Below are 21,780 nucleotides of genomic sequence, written 5' to 3'. Positions count from 1 at the left end.
TTTTATTTAACAAATATAACTTTCCAAAGTACAGCTTTTGGGTTACAGTGGATTTTCCCCCATAATCTCCCTCCCACCCGCAACCATCCCATCTTCCGCTCCCTCTCCCATCCCATTCACATCAAAATTCATTTTAAATTATCTTTATATCCACTTCCAGTCTAGCTCTCTGTCTGCTATGGCCTAGGAAAGCAATAGAAGATGGCCTAAGTGATTGGGCCCCTGCACCCACGCGGGAGACGCAGAAGAAGCTCCTAGTCTTGGCTCCTGGCTTTGGCTCTGGCCATTGCAGCCATTTGGGAAGTGAACCAGTGGATGGAAGACTTCTCTCTCTCTCTCTCTCTCTCTCTCTCTCTCTGCCTCTGCCTCTCTGTAACTCTGCATTTCAAATAAATAAATAAATCTTTAAAAGAAAAAAATAAAGGTCCTATGTGCATGACTTTATAAGGGGAGTCTTATCTGTACTCAAAGGCATTAAATTTATTAATATTTCTTTACTTTTATGTAGCATATTTGGACCAGGCTTGTAGAATTCCTATGCTTTCAAGGTAAAACTGGGATAAGAGTGGGAGGAGGAATACAGCTAAAAGCAACTCAAATTCCTCCTGGCCTTATTTCTTACTTCTGTCTTTAGAATAATCTCAATTCATTTCTGGGCTATAGAATCCTGAAGTTTTAGCATAATTACAACATGGGATTATTGCTTTTAATATTGCAGCAACCGATTCTTAATGTTTTCCACCCAAACTTAAAAAAGTCTTTCCTTTGTAGGGGTATTGCTATTCTTTACAAAGTCAGTTTCTGTCTGGCAGCCCTTCATGTACTGGAACAAGAGACAGATAGAATCATTCAGGCAGTTTAAAAACAAACTCTGTGTGTGTGTGTGTGTGTGTGTGTATGTGCACACATGCAGTGGGGCCAGGACAGAGTATAGGATTAAATCCTTGTGATTTGCATTGCTACCATCACAGAAGAAATAAGTATACACATCTGGATAGGAGCAAGAAAACCATAATAAATTAATAGACAGAAGCCCAACTGTGGGACGGACATTCAAATGTGCACGTTCAGATTTGCAGCCAGCCAAAGGTATTTTTTTTATCCCTAGCCATGGACTAACTGCTGAAATATTTAGATAAGATTGAGTGTATATGGAAGGAGGGAAAGGAAAGAAAAAGGAGGGTGTGACAGGGAAGTGAGGGAGGACTTGGAGGGGAAAGACTAAAGGGCTTAGAAATAAAATGTCATCTGAATCATAGCTAACATATTGCTCACCCAACACTAAAATGCTATAGAAAAATTATACCAAATCCAAAAGCTGTCAAATGAGATTTAGCAACACAGTTCAGAAGTTATCCCCCATTGGGTAACTGTCTATAATCTTGCAACAAACCCATAAGTGTTCACGGTAGTTATTCCATATGCTAAGGGTAGCATATCATTTCAGAGCTGTCAGTTTTAATTTCGGTTTTATTAATTTTACCATAAGCCTACAGACGTATATTTCAGAAGGCATATATCATGAAGATCGTAAACTCCCACAAAGAAGCTGGTGATAGTTATAGGTTATGTCACAGGTTTGATGGGAATTAGATTCATCAAGAGAATAGTAAGAGAAGGTTTAATGTATATGTCAAAGCGTGCATGAAGAAACTAGCCTGTCCACAAATTGGCATTCAGAATGAGTCCAAGTGATTAAAAATACTGTGGGAAGTTTTTTTTTTTTAATTAACAACACATTGTGTTACCAAAATATGGGCTTTAAAACAAGCCTATGAGCTTGTGATGAGGGGCTTATTTAAAAGAAAGAGAGAGAAGAAAAAGAAAGAAGAGAGAGAGAGAGAAAATCACTTTTATTTCTAAAAACACTGCTTCTTTCCTCAAAATCCTCAGAAACGTGGTTCGTTTTTGAGAACCCAAATCAAATACTAGCAGATTTCTTTCCATCACAAGGGGTTGGTGTCTATGGGCTTTAAAACATGTATAAAATGAAACAGATATTGTGGATTAAGGATAGCTGTAAATACTTCAACACTCATCCCATTTAGAGATAATATCATCTATCCCTGTCCCTGAATCTGGAGTGACTTTTTTTTAAAGATTTATTTATTTATTTGAAAGTCAGAGTTACACAGAGAGAAGGAGAGGCAGAAAGAATGAGAGAGAGAGAGAGAGAGAGGTCTTCCATCCATTGGTTCACTCCCCATTGGCCACAACTGCCAGAGCTAAGCTGATCCAAAGCCAGGAGCCAGGAGCTTCCTCCGGATCTCCACATGGGTGCAGGGGCCCAAGGACTTGGGCCATCTTCTACTGTTTTTCCAGGCCATAGCAGAGAGCTGGACCGGACGTGGAGCAGCCAGGACTCGAACTGGTGCCCACATGGGATGCCGGCACTTCAGGCGGCAGCTTTACCCGCTACACCACAGCGCCGATCCCTGGAGTGACTTTTTGACCTGTCCAGTGGAGTGGAGGATGAAGGACTCTTTAGTTTTCATGGCTGACACTTAAGACGCTACCCTTAAGGTGGTGGTAAAATTGGTTCATGAACTGAAAAGAAATCATGAAAAATTATCAGATTTTCAGGATGGCCCATTGATGACTCCTAGACTCTGATTACTATGATTCAAGAATCCTGGACCCTAGGGCTTTCACCTTTGCCTCTTGGAAGTCACTTGATATTTAAGCAGTGCAACAGCCCCAAGGCTACCCACCAGGTTGCAGGGAAGCCCAGGTCACTTAAGGATGGAGAAGCTGCCTGCAGGAATTCTGTGCTTCCAGATACGTAAGTGAACCTTTTTAGATCTGCTGGCTCAGCTCTGTCAATAGCCAAACACAGCTAAGTGAATGACCACAGTGGACACCATATAGCAGAAGTACTGCCCAGAAGAGCCCTGTCAAATTCCTAACCCATAATGGAATGGAAATAATCAATTTCCTTGCTTGAGATACTATGTCTTCAGATGGTTCCTAATGTGGTAACAGATAACCCACAGATGTTGTGTGTATCACACATGTAGCTGGGTAAGTGTAATGCACACATATGTTCATAGTTTAAACAGAACTGATGCAAACTAAGAAAATTTTAAATAAAAGATTGCATTTTAGTTTAAAAAAATAATAAAAATGGATATGTTGGAAGATGGGTTCAAGATTGGTAACAAAGTCAAGTAAGAGAGTAACTCGACACTATGTATTTTTTAAAAATAGTTTATACTATATGATTTTGCCTTAACTGTTTAAAATTTTAAAACTAAAATTTAAAAAAAGAAAAGGAGCCAATGTTGTGACACAATGGGTTAAACCACCACTTGTTATGATGGCATCCCACATTGGGGTGCCAGTTAGAGTCCTGGGTGCTCCTCTTCAATCTAGCTTCCTGCTGATAGGCCTAGGAAGGCAATGAAAGATAACCCAAACACCCGGGCCTCTGAAACACAGGTGGGAGGCCAGGGTGGAGTTCCTGGCTCCTGATTTTGACCTTGCTGTGTATTCAGTTGGAGAATGAAACAGAGAGTAGAAGCATGTATGCTCTGCCTTTCAAATAAACAAATAAATCTTTGTAAAAAAATAAAATTTTTTAAAAATTACTCAGAGGAAATGGGAAAGAGAGAAAGAGAGAAGATGGTTTGTCTTTGGCAATAATTCCAGGGATCCTATGTTGGGCAGTCTGGATGCTAACCTTGAGACAATCTTCAAATAAATAGGCTTATCAATGGGAACGCGGTTGTGAAAACTTTTAAATCTTAAAGGTGGACTAATTGTTTACCATGACATAAGAAGGCCCCTAGGGCCAAAAACTGTCTTCATCTTTAAGATCCACAAAAGCTCCCTAAAATCCATTCATTTGCTATTGAGATAGTCAAAGCAAATAGCCTTTTTACAAAGTAGGCATTGATAAGTGGTGTGTGTGGCTCATCGCGGCCCTCTTCACTGAGGCTGGTGTTCTAGTAGATACTTGTAATGTTAACTGAGAATTTCTTCAATGAGAAAAGGAGCCCATTCAATTGAATTTTTTCAAAAAGATTTATTTATTTTATTTGAAAGGCAGAGTTACAGAGAACCAAAGCGAGAGGGGGGGGGAGGGTCTTCCATCTGCTGGTTTATTCCTCAAATGGCTGCAACAGCTGGAGCTGAGCTGGTTCTAAGCTAGGAGCCGGGAGCATCCTCTGGGTCTCTGACATGGGTACAGGGACCCAAGGACTCGGGCCATCTTCCACTGCTTTCCCAGGCCACAGCAGAGAGCTGGATCAGAAGTGGAGCAGCCGGGACTTGAACCAGCACCCATATAGGATGCTGGCCTGCAGGCAGCAGCTTTACCTGTTACATCACAGCACCGGCCCCTCAACTGGATGCTATCAGAAGTCATCTTGAGATTCTCTGTCACGAAAACTGAACATGTCTTTATCCTAAGATCCTTGCTATACCCCATATAAAATGGCATAGTCTTGTTTTTGTAATTCTTTTTTTTTTTTTTTTTTTTGACAGGCAGAGTGGACAGTGAGAGAAAGAGACAGAGAGAAAGGTCTTCCTTGTCCGTTGGTTCACCCTCCAATGGCCACTGAAGCCAGTGTGCTTCGGCCGGCACATGGCACTGATCTGAAGCCAGGAGCCAGGTGCTTCTCCTGGTCTCCCATGTGGGTGCAGGGCCCAAGGACCTGGGCCATCCTCCACTGCACTCCCGGGCCACAGCAGAGAGCTGGACAGGAAGAAGAGCTACCCGGACAGAATCCGGCGCCCTGACCGGGACTAGAACCCAGTGTGCCGGTGCTGCAGGCGGAGGATTAGCCTAGTGAGCCGCGGCGCCGGCCTGTTCTTGTAATTCTTAATTTGGAATTTGACACATGAGCATTTTGAAGTAATTATTAACACACTTTCTCAGTAGAATAAATTGACATCATTTACTGTGTCAAGCATCAAAACTAACACACACCACGGCCACAGTATTCAACTAGCCCTGCCATGCAAACTTGGGGCTGATTATAATCCAAGAAGGCACATTCCTTCCCTCTTAAGACTTGCGTTATCAGGATATTCATTGACCTACACACAGGAGAAAAACTATCCATATATTTCTACATCAGTGTCTTATTTTTGAAAGTGTTTTAAAACATTATTTCACTGCCATAACTTTTCAAGGATTTGAAAATAAAGAATAAGACTTGGAAAACAAGTTGCCTGTCATAACAAGCAACTGATAGAAGTAATTCACAAGTGTGTGTGCAAACACAAAAGTTTTCAACAGAGCCTTCAACAAGGTGACAAAGTCACAACTGTGTTCACTACAAGCATTTACTTTTGAAAGCACACCAAAAGCCATCACCTAAAAAATTGAGTATTAAATTGTGCTGAAATAAAATTTTTACTTGGGCAGAGACTTGCTAGCACAGATTTATATTCATAGAAGGTCTTTTGAGGCCATATCTATCCTGCTACCTTGTGGGAGTTCACTTGTCATTTTATGCCTCTTCCACCTCCATAAGAAAAAATTCACTAGGATAGATGCTGCCTCTTTGGTCCCAGTGCCAGACGGAATACAATGTAGAGGACATCTAACAGCAACCCACAGCATAGCACCAAAAAGAGCTAGACATATAGTGAGATCCACCTCCCAAACCCCAGCCTACTTATACCAGACCCAGCTGAGCCACACACCTGTGAGAAATAAGTACTTCTATTGTAGTTGCTAGGATTGTGTGAATGGCTGTTACACAGCAATGCCTGAGTGATATATTTCTTAGAAGACTTTCAGAGAAAGGAACAGGTTTTATTTTATTTTTTTAAGACTATCTGTTAAAAACTCACAATTTGCACTTCTGATTTCTAGCTCTACCTAAGCAACAATAGGCACAGAGAAAGAAAGTAAGTAGGGACTTGATCTTAAAATATGACCAAAAATCTGAGAAAATCCTAGTGAAAATGTGGAAAGCAAAGGAAAAATACAAAAAGAAAACAAAAAGAAAAAGGAATGTAGACAAATAGACATAGCTCGTGGTGTCTCTTTGATAGATAAGATTATAATGTGGATCATAAAAATGGAGTTGCTTCTACATTCATATTATTCTTTAACAAAATTTAGAATCTTTCTCACATTTATTATTTTTTGTCATTTGACCCTCACAAAATACAATTTGAGAAAAAGGGAAAATCTTCATTTTACAAAAGAGAAAAAGTTCAGAAATGTTAAACGTTTCATCCATTGCCATCCAGTGCCAAACTTTGATTCCAGGTCTTAAATCTCGTAGGCCTGGCCCATTCCACCACAATGCTTTTCATCTCACTAATGTCAGAAAAAGCGAAAAGCAAAAATAAAGACCTTCTACTTCCCTGGAATTCAGCGTAGCCTCTCAAAACCATGTTATGCTGCAAAACATTAGCCATTATTACCCAAGGACATTGTCTGTATGCTTCTTTGGGTTCATTTGGTTTGGTCTGTGGTCCAGATGTGTCATTCAGGTCAATCACTCACTCCCCTTAGTGGCTGGACTCCTAACTAACGTTGCTGACCAAAGCTGTGCCCAGCAATGGATGAAGTCAGAAACTGGGAAAAAATAGGTATGGTCTTGGCTCCTATGTAATGGATTAAGTAGAAGCAAAATACCAACGGTAATTAAAAATATATCTTGGTCATAGGTTGATATTTAGCATCTTGTCCATTAGCTTACTGGCTTGACAGTTCACAGCCTTTGTGGTCATACCATTTGAGGGTTTTGATTTGGGCATTGTGGTAAACTCCAAACATTTGTCAGCACTCACTGGGGCTATTAATAGAAAAATCTACAAAATTATATTGTATTAGATTTTTTATTTTGGTGTGTTTTTACATGAGAGCAGCAGAACCATTTCCTTTTTCATTTAAAAAAAAATTTGCTGTGCTGGTATTCCATTAGCTTTCGCTAATGAATATGAGGGGACTTCAAAAAGTTCATGAAAACATAGAACTTAAAAATATAAACATTATTTCTCCACATAAGCTCCATCAAGTCTAAAACACTTTTGTAAGTGATGTTACCAGCCATTTAGTCTATCCCTGAAGAACCAAGGTTGCTGGGAATTTAATGATAGTAATGCATTATTTTTTACATTATTCACTGAAGACAGATGGATGCCATTTAATGATATTTTTAAAATGGGCGACAAAAAAAGAAGTCAGAAGGAGCCAAATCAGGACTGATTGATTTGGATGACTAATGACTTCTCTTCCAAACTCGCATAATCACCATTAGTTGATGAGAAGAATGGGTATGAGCATTGTCTCTGAGAGAAGACCTGGATGGGGAAGCTTTGTAGGGTATTTTTCTTCTAAAGCTTCAGCTAATTCCTAAAGCACCCTCCTGGTAAGCATATATTGTCCTTCCTTGGCTCTTCAGAGTTATCAAGCAGAATGCCTTGAGCACCTCAGAAAACATCGCCATGACTTTTGTTCTTGACTGGTGTGCTTTCACTTTGAATGGACCACTTTCACTAGTTGGTATCCATTGCTTTGATTGTGCTTTGTCTTTGAGATCATGCTGGTAAAGTCAAGTTTCATCTCCTGTTACAATTCTTTCAAGAAATGCTTTAGGATCTTGATCCCACTTGTTTAAAATTTCCATCGAGAGCTCTGTTATTGTCTGCAGCTGTTCTGGGTGCAACTACTTTGGCACCCATCAAACAGCAAGTTTGTCCTGCTTTAATTTTTCAGTCGTGATTGTGTTAGCTGAACCAATTGAGATGTCTGTGATATTGGCTATTGTTTCTGCTGTTCATCATCAGTCCTCTTCAATTAGGACACAAACAAGATGAATTTTTTCTTTGCAAATTGGCACAGATGATATGGTACTGTGGGCTTCATCTTTTATCCCCTTTTCAAATCATTCATCTATTTGTAAACTGATTATTTCTTTGAGGTATTGTTCACATAAACTTTCTGTAGAGCATCAACAATTTCACCATTCTTCCACCTAAATCAGTTTGGCATTTTTCTTTAATTTTATAATAATCCGTGTTTCTCTGATAGTGGTTCTTTCCAAATGATCTTATCCTTCTTAGTTCCTCAAACTAATCCTATTCAGACACGTTATCTATAACAGAGTATAACTCACAGCTCCTTTTGGCATGATTGTTGAAATCTATGGATAGTTTTTTTTCAGAATATGCATTTTCACAAACTTTTTCAGTATTCCTCTTAAGCAGTGACAAGTTGCTCAACTAGTTTTAGCACTAGAATGCTTTCTGAATTAAAGCTACATATTTCTTTCTATGAAAAATATATCTACTGAATATCAAGCATTGTGATCCAAACTTGAACAATAAAAACAGTTTGGTAGTTTTTATGATAAGAAAATGATCAAATCCTCCTAGTCTCCTTAAATAAATTCACCTGTTTAGTGATTAATTCATTCAAGAGACGCTTAGAGACCACATAACATGAGAAAAATGTGTTGTTCTCGAAGTGCATTCAGGAATATTATTTAATTAAAATGTACTACCTAAATCTGGGGGGCAAGGCATGCACACAACAAGGCTCTGGAGTTTGTCTGGAGTATACCACCTTTGGTTCAGCTAAGGGAATCTGTTGGACCACATGGCTGCTATACTAACTGTCTCAATACCATCCTCCCCTCCACCATCCCCACCAGATTCTGCTGCTGTGACCTGAAACAACGGGGAGAGGTACTCCCAAATCATTTAGAGCTGGCTCATGAAGCAACACTTCAAATGCTTGGAGTTTCTCAAGTTTCTCTGTCAAAGATCAGCTCTTTGAGCTTAGCCTCATTCTCTTATTTCTTTGGACTGGAGCTGCACTGTCCAATATGGTAACCATGCAAGATAATGGAGTAATTGAAATGTGGCTAGTCCAAACTGAGATGGGTGCAAGTGTAATACACACATTAGATTTAAAAGACTTAGTATGAAAAAATTATATAGAACCTTCATCTGTAATTTATATTGATCATCTGTTGACATGATGGTATATTAGATATATTGAGTAAATAAATTATTGAAATTAATTTTATCTAGCCCATGATATATTTTAATTCATTAATAAAAAATGTAAAAGTACAAGTGTGGCTTATGTTAAAATTCTGTTTTAGGGTGTTGCTTTAAGACGCTGTTTCAGGATTTCAGATAAAGACCCTTTGGAGTGGCTGGTAGACTACGTTTTTAGTTTTATCCCTTCTCTGTCCCAAGGACTGGTGTTTTGGCATCCTCCTCCTCCAACTTTATGCAAGAATCTAATTCCTTCATGAATATCAAATAATTAAAACATATGTCTGGAAGAGAGTCCCTTGCCATCCTCTTAATACCTTCAGAGTTAATTAAGGTTTAAGCAGAACATCCTACAAGCCTAGCAGAATTAATATATCAGTTTTTTGTAGCTGCCCTACCAAATGACCATAAGCTTAGTGGCCAAACATAATATATGTACTGTCTCACAGTTCTGCACATCAGAAGATTGAATGTGGTCTCATCAGACTAACATGAAGACATGGGCAGGGCTGTGCTTCTTTCTGTAGACTTCAGTTATGTTCCATTTTCTCACCTTCTCCAGCTACTAGAAACCTCCTGCATTCCTTGGCTTATAGCCCCTTCTTCAAAGCCAGCAATAACAAGTTGAGTCCTCTTATCATATCACCCTCACTTCTGTTTCTGCCTCCCTTTTCCACTTACAAGGGTGCTTGTGATTACATGGGGCCACCCAGATAATCCTGAATAATCTCATCACCTCAAGGGCTTAGCTTAATCACATCAGCAAAGGGCCTTTCGCTATAGAATCCCAGGATCAGAACATGGAAATCTTTGGAGAACGTTGAAAGGTCCTAATTCCACCTCCCATACACACTAAGCTCCACTTAAGTAGCCTAAAATAGTTGCATGTTTTAAATTTTCCATATTTTTGTAGGAAGAATGTCTTCAGCGGAACATAGGGTCTTGCTCATGTGATGGGCAAAAGTGTCATCCTAGTATATAAGACAAGGAGATGTTTTGAACAGTATAAGCTAGAAGGCTTGTCTTTCTGGAATTCTAATAATAGTAGAGTCTACAGATGATTTATGGAAATGTGTCTTATAAATCAGGCTTAATCTTAATCCTCAAAAGATTTATTGATCAGCACATCACCTAGCTAGCTGAACAACTTTAGAGCAAACTTGGAATCAAATTCTGAAAAATCATTCAGGTTAAAAATCATATATGGTTTCCCGTACTAGCATTTTCACCCTCTTGTGTTACAACACCTCCCCTATTGCTTCTAGTACAACTAGTTCAGAATTTCTCAATCTTGGCACTGTTGAAATTTGGAACTGGGACTGGATTATTATTTTCTTGTGGAGGGGCTGCCCTGGGCATTGCATGATGTTTAACAGCTTCCTATACCCAGTAGATACTGGTATCAAAACACCAGCCATCCCCACATCGTGACAACCAAAAATGTCCCCGGACATTTCCAAATGCATCCGGAGGGTCTGGAATGAAATGGCCCCTATTGAGAGCCAGTACTCTGGAGAAAAACTGAATGAAAACACTTCTTAGAATAGAAACAGATTTGGTTATCCTATTCCTTTAAGAGTAAAAACTATAAGATGTTCCATTTGGTTGGAGTTTTTAAGAGTGACTGTGTGTGTTGATCATCAACCTCTTCAAATAATTTAGCCGAGTCTTTTTTTTTTTCCAACAAATAAATAAATCATCATGGAGTAAAGAGTTTTTGAGTCAGATACTTGTTGTGACCCTGGTTGACAGTTTTGAACATCAATTCCCAGGTGAATGGATGTGAATGATGCATTTCCTTTCACAAAGTATCTAGCACACTTCACACTGGTCCTTGAGCTATCCTTTCCTGGATAGCTACAGCCACTCACAGCACCTCCAAAACCCTACTGAAATGAGAAAACTCAGCCTTATCAGACCATGGACCAACTCACACATATGTGTGTACACAATCACAAATTCAGACACACCCACCTACACACAATGATATGAAACCACCATAATCAGAGGCATAAATGGCTCTGCTCTGGTTTAAGCAGAGCCTGGATGTTTTGAATCCAATCTGATGTTCCGACTTGGCTGGGACAGAAAATGCTTCACCACACATCTATGCCAAAGCTGAATCCCATGGCATGGCTATTTTACTTTACCCTGGAGTCACTGAAGTCATAACACAAACTCCTACAGTTTCAGAACTGGACTTAACACTTGGAGATTTGCTAACCCAGCAGTTTTCCAATGGTGCCTTCTGGAATCCTTCCGCATCTATTCTGTTGTGAGAAGACAAGGAACTGGATCCAATTTTAAATTTCCCAACATCATTTCAACTAGATTACCACTCTCTAACCTGTGTTATATACACGACTCCTACATAAAATTTGTGTGATGAGAAGGCTTTGCTGAATCCTCGTTTTTGGTGTTCAAGCCATTGTTTTAGCATAACCCCCTCATTTTGAAAAAATGAAAGTGAATTAATAGCAGCCTTTCCACATTAGCCGCTGTCTTTCTAGGGGTCGCCATCCTGAGAGCCGAGTTTGCTCATGATCATTGTCAGACACTGTATCAACTGCTGTAAAATCAGCCAAGGACATTGTACCGAGAAGCCATCAATTATCCCGAGTAGTCAATAGGAGTTTGCTGTAGTAAAGGGACTCAATTGAAGATAATCCATAAAAAATCAATTACATTATTATTTCTTAATTAGGGCACTTGACAATATAGCTTTTCTCAGCAAAGCCATCAGTGAATAAGCACATAAATACACATAAATAAATGTTGCTGCTGTCCCACTGAGCTCCTCGATAAGTTCACAGTGACCTTTATCACCAAACATTTTCCAGACAAGAACGTTTGCATGTTGAAGAAAACTCCCAAGCTGTTTTCCTCTGTCAGACAGAATAATAGGCCCATCATAAGTGCCTATAATAATAATAATAACAAGGTATTTGTACATTGCTAAAATAACATTGAATACTTGTATAATGTTCTGGTCTACAAACAGCTATCCTAAATTTGAGACAGTGGTGAGCGTAGGAAGCAAAGAAACCCTTATGCCAATAACAACCAGGAAGATATGTCACCATATGAGACCATCTGCAATGATCCTGCTCCACTCTTCCTGTATGCCACCAAATTTCAACTGAGTGTCTTTCTCAGCCTTGAAGAATGAGTCCGTCTCAGGACCGCAGGCTTGGAGAAGTCCCGGGACTTGGTATTGGTCTTATTTGTTCATTCAACCACTATTCATTGCCTGTCTCACTGATTCTTACCCCTTCTGCCTAAGGAGAGTGACTCACAGACAACAGAAGTGCATTTCTCATACAACACGGTCCAGGAAGCCATTTCTGATTGAAGGGTGAATCTGCTACCTGCAATGATACATATACTCTAGGTGCGTCATTTGTCATTCGGTGCCTCTGCCTTTCTCTAATGCTTCCACAGCTGCAGGGAAGAGAGAGATTGTCGCCTGGGAGGGGGCCCTGTTTTCTTTTACACTCCTGTGGAGACAATGAGTCATTAATGTGTTATCTATATGTTTCACTAGAATATAACTTCCATGAGGACAGGGTTGCTGTTTATTTTCCCCTACCTCCTACATGTTTTTATTGTTTAAATTCTGTCCTACATCAACCAATCTCTCAAACACAGGAGATATAAAGAACAATATGACACGGTCCTTCACTTGGAAATGTTGAAGAGATGTTGACCGTGTCATCCTTCACGTCTACAGAGTCATCCCCATACATCTGTCCCGTGTATGCACCACCGGATCTCCTCTCAAAACACCACCTGTGCCTCCCAGACTCTCTTTGGTTAATTTCCTTCAAAAACAATGCTCCGCCTCCAAGACTTCAAGTTCTTCACAGATCCTATTTGAGTAAATGTACGATACTCTAACTGTACTCCTGTCTTTCCTAAATGAAAGTCTTTTGACAGCTTGGTGCTGCCTGCCGATTGAATCTAGAACCTTTGGCATGCTGTGGACAGTTCTTCAAAGTTGTCATACATTTGTCTCTTTCTCCAGTCCCACTTTCTAAATTAAACCTGGAATGCCAACAATATAAAATTATTTGTTGCTTCTTTTCTCTGTCTGGGTGATCCACCTGTTTCCCCTCATTTCCACGCCAACCAGACCACCATAATATGGCTATTGATGGACAATTATCCGTGGCTCTCTTTCATTTCTACATATCATAGAAGTGGGATAGTGACTGGCTTCTTCCTGGACTATCCTTTTAAGAATATTTATAAAGATAATGGCCTTGGAAGATAGAGCCATTGTTTCCCTCCGGGAAAAAGGGCAAGTTTTCTTACTGCTCATGAAAGAAGACTTGAGCTCCCTAAGCTCAGGATCTCTACCCTGTGACCCAACCCATAGTGCTCAGATGTGACCTAGCCCTCTTCTTGTCTCCCCGTGGGAATTGGGGCTCGAGGAATACAGCAAACTTCTGCTAATATACTGGATACTTCTGTTGCTGTAAATAATAAGCAACAGACCTCTCTTGCTTTCCACCATCACCATACAACTACAGCAGAGTAAATTTTTAGTTAGCTAGAAAAGTAAAATCTTAGGTTTTACAAAGTCCTTAATAATGGCAAAGGCTTGCTTTAACCTTAATATTTAACTAAAGGGAGCCAGTTCACTAGGTTAAGCCATAACCTGTGCCACTGGCATCCCATATTGAAGCACCAGCCAGTTTAAGTCATAGACGCTCCACTACTGGTCTAGCTCCCTGCTAATATGCCTGGGAAAGCAATGGAAGATGGTCTGAGTACTGCACCCCTGCTGTCCATGTGGGAGATCCAGAAGGAGACCCAGGCCTGGCCCAGTCCTGGCCATTGCAATCATCGGGGCAGTGAAACAGAGAACAGAAAATCTCTCTCTCTCTCTCTCTCTCTCTCTCTCTCTGCCATTCAAACAAATGAATAAATCCCTTTTTAAGAAAAATATTTAACTGAAATAACATATTATCAAAGAAAAACTGAGAGAAAATGTATTCAGAAAATATTTGCAGGTGTGAGTGTTTGGCTAAATGGCTAAGGCATCACTTGGGACATCAACATCCCATATGGAAGTGCCTGAGTTTGAGTCCCATCTCCTTCACTTCCAATATAGTTGCCTTCTACTGCACATCTTGGGAGGCAGCAGGTGTTGGTTCAAGTAGCTGGGTCATTGCCACTCACATGGAAGACCTGGATTGAAATCTATGTTCCTGGTTTTAGGCTGGCCCAGCCCTGGCCATTATGAGCATGTGAGGAGTAAACCAATGGACAGTAGACCTCTATCCATCTATCTGTCTCTCTCTCTCACTTTACATCTCTATCACTCCCTCCACATCCTTCAAGTAAAATAAAAACAAATTAATTAAAAATGCAAAGAAAATAAGTTTTTAAAAAAGAAAATATTTTCAGAGTTTAAGGAAGTTTATTGCAGTCTCCAAAGTGGGCCCATGGACTCCTTTCCTTCCTTCACTTGCATGCTGATTCTCATGTCAAGAAATCAAGTTTAATTCCTACCCCTTCAGATCTGGGGTGGCTTTAGAGTGGCAGAAAATATGTTCTTGGGCTTCCAAAAGTAGATTACTAGAAACTCTTCAACTTCTGCTTGGATGTCTTAGAAACTTGCTTTTGAGACATCCCTTCTTGGTATCCATATACCAGATGTAGGAAATCTAAGCCACACGGAGAAGCCATACATAGGAGCTCTGGTCAACAGCCCCCACTGTACTTTCAGTCCCAGACAACAGCAACTCTCATCTATGTGCATACACTCTCTTGCTCATCCAGTCTGGTCAGCTCTGCAGGTGACTTCAGTCTCACCCACCCCTGGAATGCAAGTGTAGGACAAATCTTCAGTGAGAACCACTTGACAAAGCCTGGGCAACCAATTGTATCAGGAGGGGTAAAAATAAATTATTTAAAGTGCCACGTTTGGGGGTGGTTTAGAATGAAACGGCAGATAAAAGGAGCAGAATAAGACTTCGGAAGGCCTTAATCATCAAGTACAATACACCACCAGCATTTTTTTTTTTTTTTTTGACAGGCAGAGTGGACAGTGAAGAGAGACAGAGAGGAAGGTCTTCCTTTTGCCGTTGGTTCACCCTCCAATGGCTGCCGCGGCCGGCACATTGTGCTGATCCGAAGGCAGGAGCCAGGTGCTTCTCCTGGTCTCCCACGGGGTGCAGGGCCCAAGCACTTGGGCCATCCTCCACTGCACTCCCTGGCCACAGCAGAGAGGTGGCCTGGAAGAGGGGCAACCGGGACGGAATCCGGCGCCCCGACTGGGACTAGAACCAGGTGTGCCAGCGCCGCAAGGCGGAGGATTAGCCTATTGAGCCACGGCGCTGGCTACTACCAGCATTTTTAAAACATAATTATAAAGATAAACAAATTTGTATTTTTCTGGTCCTAGTAGAAACAGCAGCTTTCTTGGGCGATGTCTTTCTCAGGAAGATTATAAAATATATTCAGACATCAGTATAGCTAAGATCAGTGACCAATTTTTTTTTTTTCTTTTAGGGATTTCAGGTGTGTGGGAAGTAGTAAAGGCTTTATCTGTACCTGTCAGAGTGATCCTGTCAGTTTTTGTCACAAGGGGTAAATTTTCTGTCTGACTGCAGAATATGAAGAGAAGAGTCACGTGAGAAGGAGAACAAAGTGTCAGTTCTTGCTTTCCCAACAAACATGAAGTCCTTCTTTTTATCACTCCATCACTGTAGCATGCATTCACGTGTTGTTCAATACTGTAAGATCATTCTTCTTAGAATATCCAGTATTCTCAGAAATGACTGAAAAGGCAGTGTGCTGGTGGCCAGTGGGTCTGACACTAGCATGCATCCGAGTCAGCTGGAAGGCTTATTTTTTTTTTTCATCTTTCAAATCCATCTGCTGTTTTCTTTCTCATAATGACTTTTTTTTTAACATTTATTTATTTGACAGAGTTAAAGGAGACAGGTAGAGACAGAGACAGAGATCTTCCATCCACTGGTTCACTCCCCTAAATGGCCACAAGAGCTAGGACTGGGCCAGGCTGAAGCGGGAGCTGAAACACTTGGACCATCTTCTGCTGCTTTTCCCAGGCCATTAGCAGGGAGCTGGATCAGAAATGGAGCAGCCAGGACACAAACCAGCAGCGATGCTAGCATCACAGGCCACACTTTCTTAATTAATATTGAACATAGTTAGAGGATAGTGAGTGTACCTATTTTTTTTTAAAAGATTATTTATTTGAAAGTCAGAGTTAAACAGAGAGAGAGGTCTTCCATCTCATGGTTCCACTCCCCAATTGGCCACAACGATAGGAGCTGCACCGATCCAAAGCCAGGAGCCAGGAGCTTCTTCCCAGCTCTCTCACGCGGGTGCAGGGGCCCAAGGACCTGGGCCATCCTCTACTGCCCTCTCAGGCCACAGCAGAGAGCTGGATCAGAAGTGGAGCAGCTGGGACTCAAACTGGCGTCCACATGGGATGCCGGCACTGCAGGCGGCACCTTTACCCACTGCACCACAGCACCGGTGGGAGGCTTATTTAAACCCAAATAGTGAGGACTTTCTCAGAGTATCTGATCCAGTGGGCCTGGAGTAGGGCCTGAACATCTGCGCTTCTAAGGTTTCTCAATTAAGGGGCCGGCGCTATGGCATGGTGGGTTGGGCATCCATCCTGTTGTACCAGTATCCAATACGGGCTCCAGTTCATGTCCCAGCTGCTCCACTTCTGATCTAGTTCTCTGCTTATGGCTTAGGAAAGCAGTGGAAGACAGCCCAAGCACGTCGGGGGACCTGGAGGAAGCTCCTGGCTGCTGCTGGCTTCCGATCCACTCATCTCCGGCGACTGCAGATGGAAGATCTCTCTCTCTCTCTCTCTCTCTCTCTCTCTGTAACTGTGCCTCTCAGGTAAATAAAAAAAAAATCTTTTTTTTTAAAAAAAGCACATATATGGAATTAAGGATTATAAAGATAAATGGATCAGATATATTTTGAAAAAAAAAAATTCTCAGTTTAGTCCACTGCATCTGCTGCTCCAGGGTCCATCCTTCTAAAAAAATTGAACATAATATTTGTGGGGTATAGTAAGATCATTTGAAACATATTTCTATATATATAAATGTTTCATGATCAAGTCGGGATGATTAGCACTCCTCAAATGTTTATCGTTTTTATGTGCTGGGAACCTTTGCATTCTTTTTTCCTTAATTGCTTTGAAATATAACACACATTCTTATAGACTAGCCACATTGCTGAAAATGACAGGTTTTTGTTCTTTTTATGACTGAATACTATTCCATTATGTACACATACCACACTTTCCATTAACTCGTCCCTCAGTAGATGTCACAGTTGATCCTCTGTCTTGGCCATTGTGAATACTGCTCAACAAACTTGGCAGTAGCAGGTATTTCTTTGATTTATTGATTTCATTTTCTTTTAATAGTTACCTCGTAGTGGGATTGCTGCATCAGACTATAGTTCTATTTTTACTTTTTAAAGGAATCTCCATGCTGTTGTACATAGTGGCTGTGCAAATTTATATTCCCGTGAACAGCATAGAAATGTTCACGTTTCTCCACATCCTCACCAGCATTTATTTTTTGAATTTTTTTTTTTGACAGGCAGAGTTAGACAGTGAGAGAGAGAGGCAGAGAGAAAGGTCTTCCTTCCATTGGTTCACCCTCCAATGGCCGCTGCGGCCGGTGCACTGCACCCATCCGAAGCCAGGAGCTAGGTTCTTCCTCCTGGTTTCCCATGCGGGTGCAGGGCCCAAGGACCTGGGCCATCCTCCACTGCACTCCCTGGCCACAGCAGAGAGCTGGACTGGAAGAGGGGCAACTGGGACAGAATCCGGTGCCCCAACCGGGACTAGAACCCGGGGTGCCGGTGCTGCAAGAGGAGGATTAGCCAAGTGAGCCGTGGCGCCAGCCTGAATATTTTTTTGTAATGGCCATTCTAACTAGTGTGAGGGGATATCTCATCATGATTTTGATTTTCATTTCCCTGATGATTGGTGATGTTGATGAATTTTTTCATATAATTTGGTTTTTGTTTGTGAGTTGTTTGAGTTCCTTATATATTCTGAATCTTAATCCTTTCTTATTGAGTAGTTTACAGTTACTTTCTCCCCTTCTACAGGTTGTATCTTCCTTCTGCTGATTGTTTTGCTGTGCAAAAACATGTTAGTTTGTTATCTCATTTGTCTATTTTGACTTCTGTTACCTGTATTTTGGGGTCTTATTTAAAAAAATGTTGGCCTACACCAATGGTTTGAAGTATCTCCCCTATGTTTTCTTCTAGTAGTTTCATAGTTTCGTATCTGACATTCAGATCTTTGATCCATTTTCAGCTGATTTCTGTGTATGGTGATAGAGATCTGTTTTCATTCTTCTACGTATTTTTCCCAGCACAAGTTATTACAGAGGCTGCCTTTTCTCCAGTGTATATCCTCAGCATCTTTGTCAAAAATATATCGACTGTATATAAATGAATTAACTTATGGTCTCTATTCTTTTCCATTTTTCTTCACACCAGTTTTTACACCAGTAACACTCTGTTTTTCCACTGTAGCTTTGCAGGTTTTTTTTTTTTTTAGATTTATTTATTTTAAAGGCAGAGGGAGAGGGAGAGAGAGAGAGATATTTCATCTTCTGGTTCACTCCCCCAAAGGGCTGCAGGGCCAGAGTTGGACCAGGCTGAAGCCTGGAGCGAAGAGCCAGGAGCTTCTACCAGGTCTCCCACGTGGGCTAATTGAGCCATCCTCTGCTGCTTTCCCAGGCACATTAGCAGGGAGCTTAATCAGAAGTGGAGTAGACAGCACTTAAACCGTCCCCCATAAGAGATGTTGGCCCTGTGCAGGTAGCAGCTTTACCTGCTATGCCACAATGCCAGCCCCTGTAGTATGTTGCAAAGTCAGATATTGTGATGTCACAAGCTTTTTTCTCTTTTCTCAGAATGGCTTTGACTAATCAGTGTCAGTGCCTAACCAGGGCTGGGAACTAAGAATATGATCCAGTCACCCACCTGGGGGTAGGATATCAATTACTTTAACCATCACCACTGTTTTTCAGGATTTATAATAAGAAGAAGCCAGAGTCAGGGACTGGAACCTATACACTCCATTGTGGGACACAAGCACCTTAACTACTACACTAAAAACTTACTCTTTATTGGTATTTTGATAGGAATTGTGTTGAATATGTAAACTTTTGTGGGAAATATGGGCATTTTAACAACCTCAATTCTTCTAATCCATGAACATGGGAGACCTTACCATATTGTTTGTCCTCCTTAAGTTCATTCATCAATGTTTTATAATTTTCATTCTGGAGATTTTTGTCCTGCTTTAGCTAAGTTTACCCCTAGGTATTATATTTTATTTCACTTTATTATTTGTGAACAGCATTTTTATTGTGAAAGCCATTTGTGAATGGTATTACTTTATTGAGATCTTTTTCAAGATGTTTGTTATTGATGTCAATGGTTTCGTATATTGACTTTGTATTTACAGCTTTATTCAACTTATCATTTATAATAGCATTTTGGTGTGGATTCCCTAGGTTTTTCTACCTCTAAGATCGTACCATCTCCCATGAGGGATGACTTGATTTCCTCTCTTTCAATTTTAATGCCCTTCAATTCTTCTACTTGTCTAATTGAGAGGCCCACACCATTATATCATAAAGTGGTTGTTAAGAATTCTGGTGATGCTGATACTGACCAACTGGATTTGAATCCTAGCTCACACCTGAATATTCTTTTGATGCTGTGCCTCTACTTCATCAGTAAAATAGGAATAACAAAATAACCTCTGTTATAAAGTTAGCGAGAATACAAAACAGAATATTTATGAGGCTTGAAAAACAGTTCTCAGTGTAGAATATGCATTCAACAAGTGCAGCTGTACCTATTGACAAACTGCTTATCCTAGACACTAAACATTATTTTCTTCTATAAGGTTTTTTGTAAAAAAAATTCCTACTTTCATCTTTGACTTCTCTTTTCAGCTGCCACAATATAACTAAAACATATTCAAGATTAATTCAATAATTAACTTGCTCTCATTGACTATTTCAAGAACAGCCAAGCCCTATATAATTGTGATTGATCATCCATTTAAAGGAAGTTACTTAATTTGCCACTTCTACCCTTTACTATACTTTCTTATTATATTAAAGACTTCATTTTTTTTCTAAAAGGAACACAAAGAGAAAGGATTTTAAAAAAATAGTGTATAGGCTCAATGTTTACCTGTTATTGCCTGCAAGATGAAGTGCTGTCAAGAGAAAATGTTAGCATCACCAACAAATATTTGCATAGCAGAAATGACTCTTAGAATTCCTACAACTGCAAAGGACATTTTATTTTGGTTGACAAGAGCAACAACTACTTTACAAATGTTTTTATTTCTTAACCTGAACATTGTCAGTGCTGACATACTTACGTAGTTTATAACCATTTGCCCTCAATATTAGGGTTCTGGGTAGATATATTTGTGTTACTCCTTGTCAAAGTACCATTTTTCTTTAGACATTGTGCCCACCAAATGACACATGTCAGTATAAATCATAAATGCAGCTTATTTAAAATTCATACTCCTTAGCTTATCATATTAAGCCATTCACAATCTCACCTTATTTAACTTTTTGGACTAACCTTGTCAAAACTCACTTCTTACTAGGGGTGAGCTGATGAATGCTTAACAAACACCTCTCCAAAGGAGGAAATAAAAAAAAAAACTCCACAATCACCTCTGCCATGAACAAAACCCTGATTTGTCGTGATTTTGCAGTTGCCATATATAAATATTCCCACAATGGCCAGTTTCAAGTTCTCACTGAGATACCAGTGGGTGTGAAGACAGGAAGAGATGTGCCAGGCTGGTTCTGATAAGCAAGCTAGTGTGAGCTGACATCGCATGTCACTGTTTCTGAGACACGCACACATCTCAAGGCTTTAATCCTGACACAGTATCCAAACCTCTTAAATGCAATAGTGCTTTGACGCTGCTCTGCCTTCCTTCATGTTGTTACTACCGCCAGGAATAGACACCCACAAGTAAACTTGCAAAACTCATACTTCAACTCTGAAACCCGGGAAATATATTTAATCCTCATTCATAGTTTTGTCACAAGTCTCTATAGGAAGAATTAATGACTCCTTTTCTATGTTCACTTATCACTTTAGTGATACTTTATTAAACACTATTATATTATCTGTGTGAATATCTGTTTGAGGATGTCTAGCTTAGTTCCTGGCACATAGTAAGTCATCAACACATTTATATGGCACTTGCCAGAAAAGAAAATGCTTTAACTAAATGAAGTCTCAGTTTTAGAAAACAGAAGAAAATATAGTTTTCAAATAACAAAATCAATGAAAATAATTTAAAACCTATTAAAAATTACAAAGCAACTCTTTTCAAGGTAAATTATTCAAATAGGGCATTAATCATATAGCATTTGTGTTTTCAGAATGTAATATTTAAATATTTTAAATCTATTCTTTTACTTAATTCTCATCACATTTCAGAAAGGCTAAAATAAAGACCTCATGGAGGTAAAGCAACCAACTCTAAAGCAAAGAGCTAATTATTAATGGTGTCAGGACTAAAGTTTTTCTAATCTGCCTTTTCTCTTGAAATATGAAGTCAGTCTAATCTATACCCAAAAGCACTATAAGCTTCCTAAAACATTGTATACTCAACAGTCACTTAATAAATATTACTGACTTTTCCCAGCCCCAGCCCGGTAAGAAGTAATTCAGTAGTACACATTTAATTCATTTTAGTCCTTCAAATTTTGATAAACTAATGTAGAAATAGGA

The sequence above is a fragment of the Oryctolagus cuniculus genome, chromosome 4 (genome assembly GCF_964237555.1).
Source record: "Oryctolagus cuniculus chromosome 4, mOryCun1.1, whole genome shotgun sequence".
NCBI lineage: Eukaryota > Metazoa > Chordata > Mammalia > Lagomorpha > Leporidae > Oryctolagus > Oryctolagus cuniculus.
Note: the sequence above shows the minus strand (reverse complement) of the source record.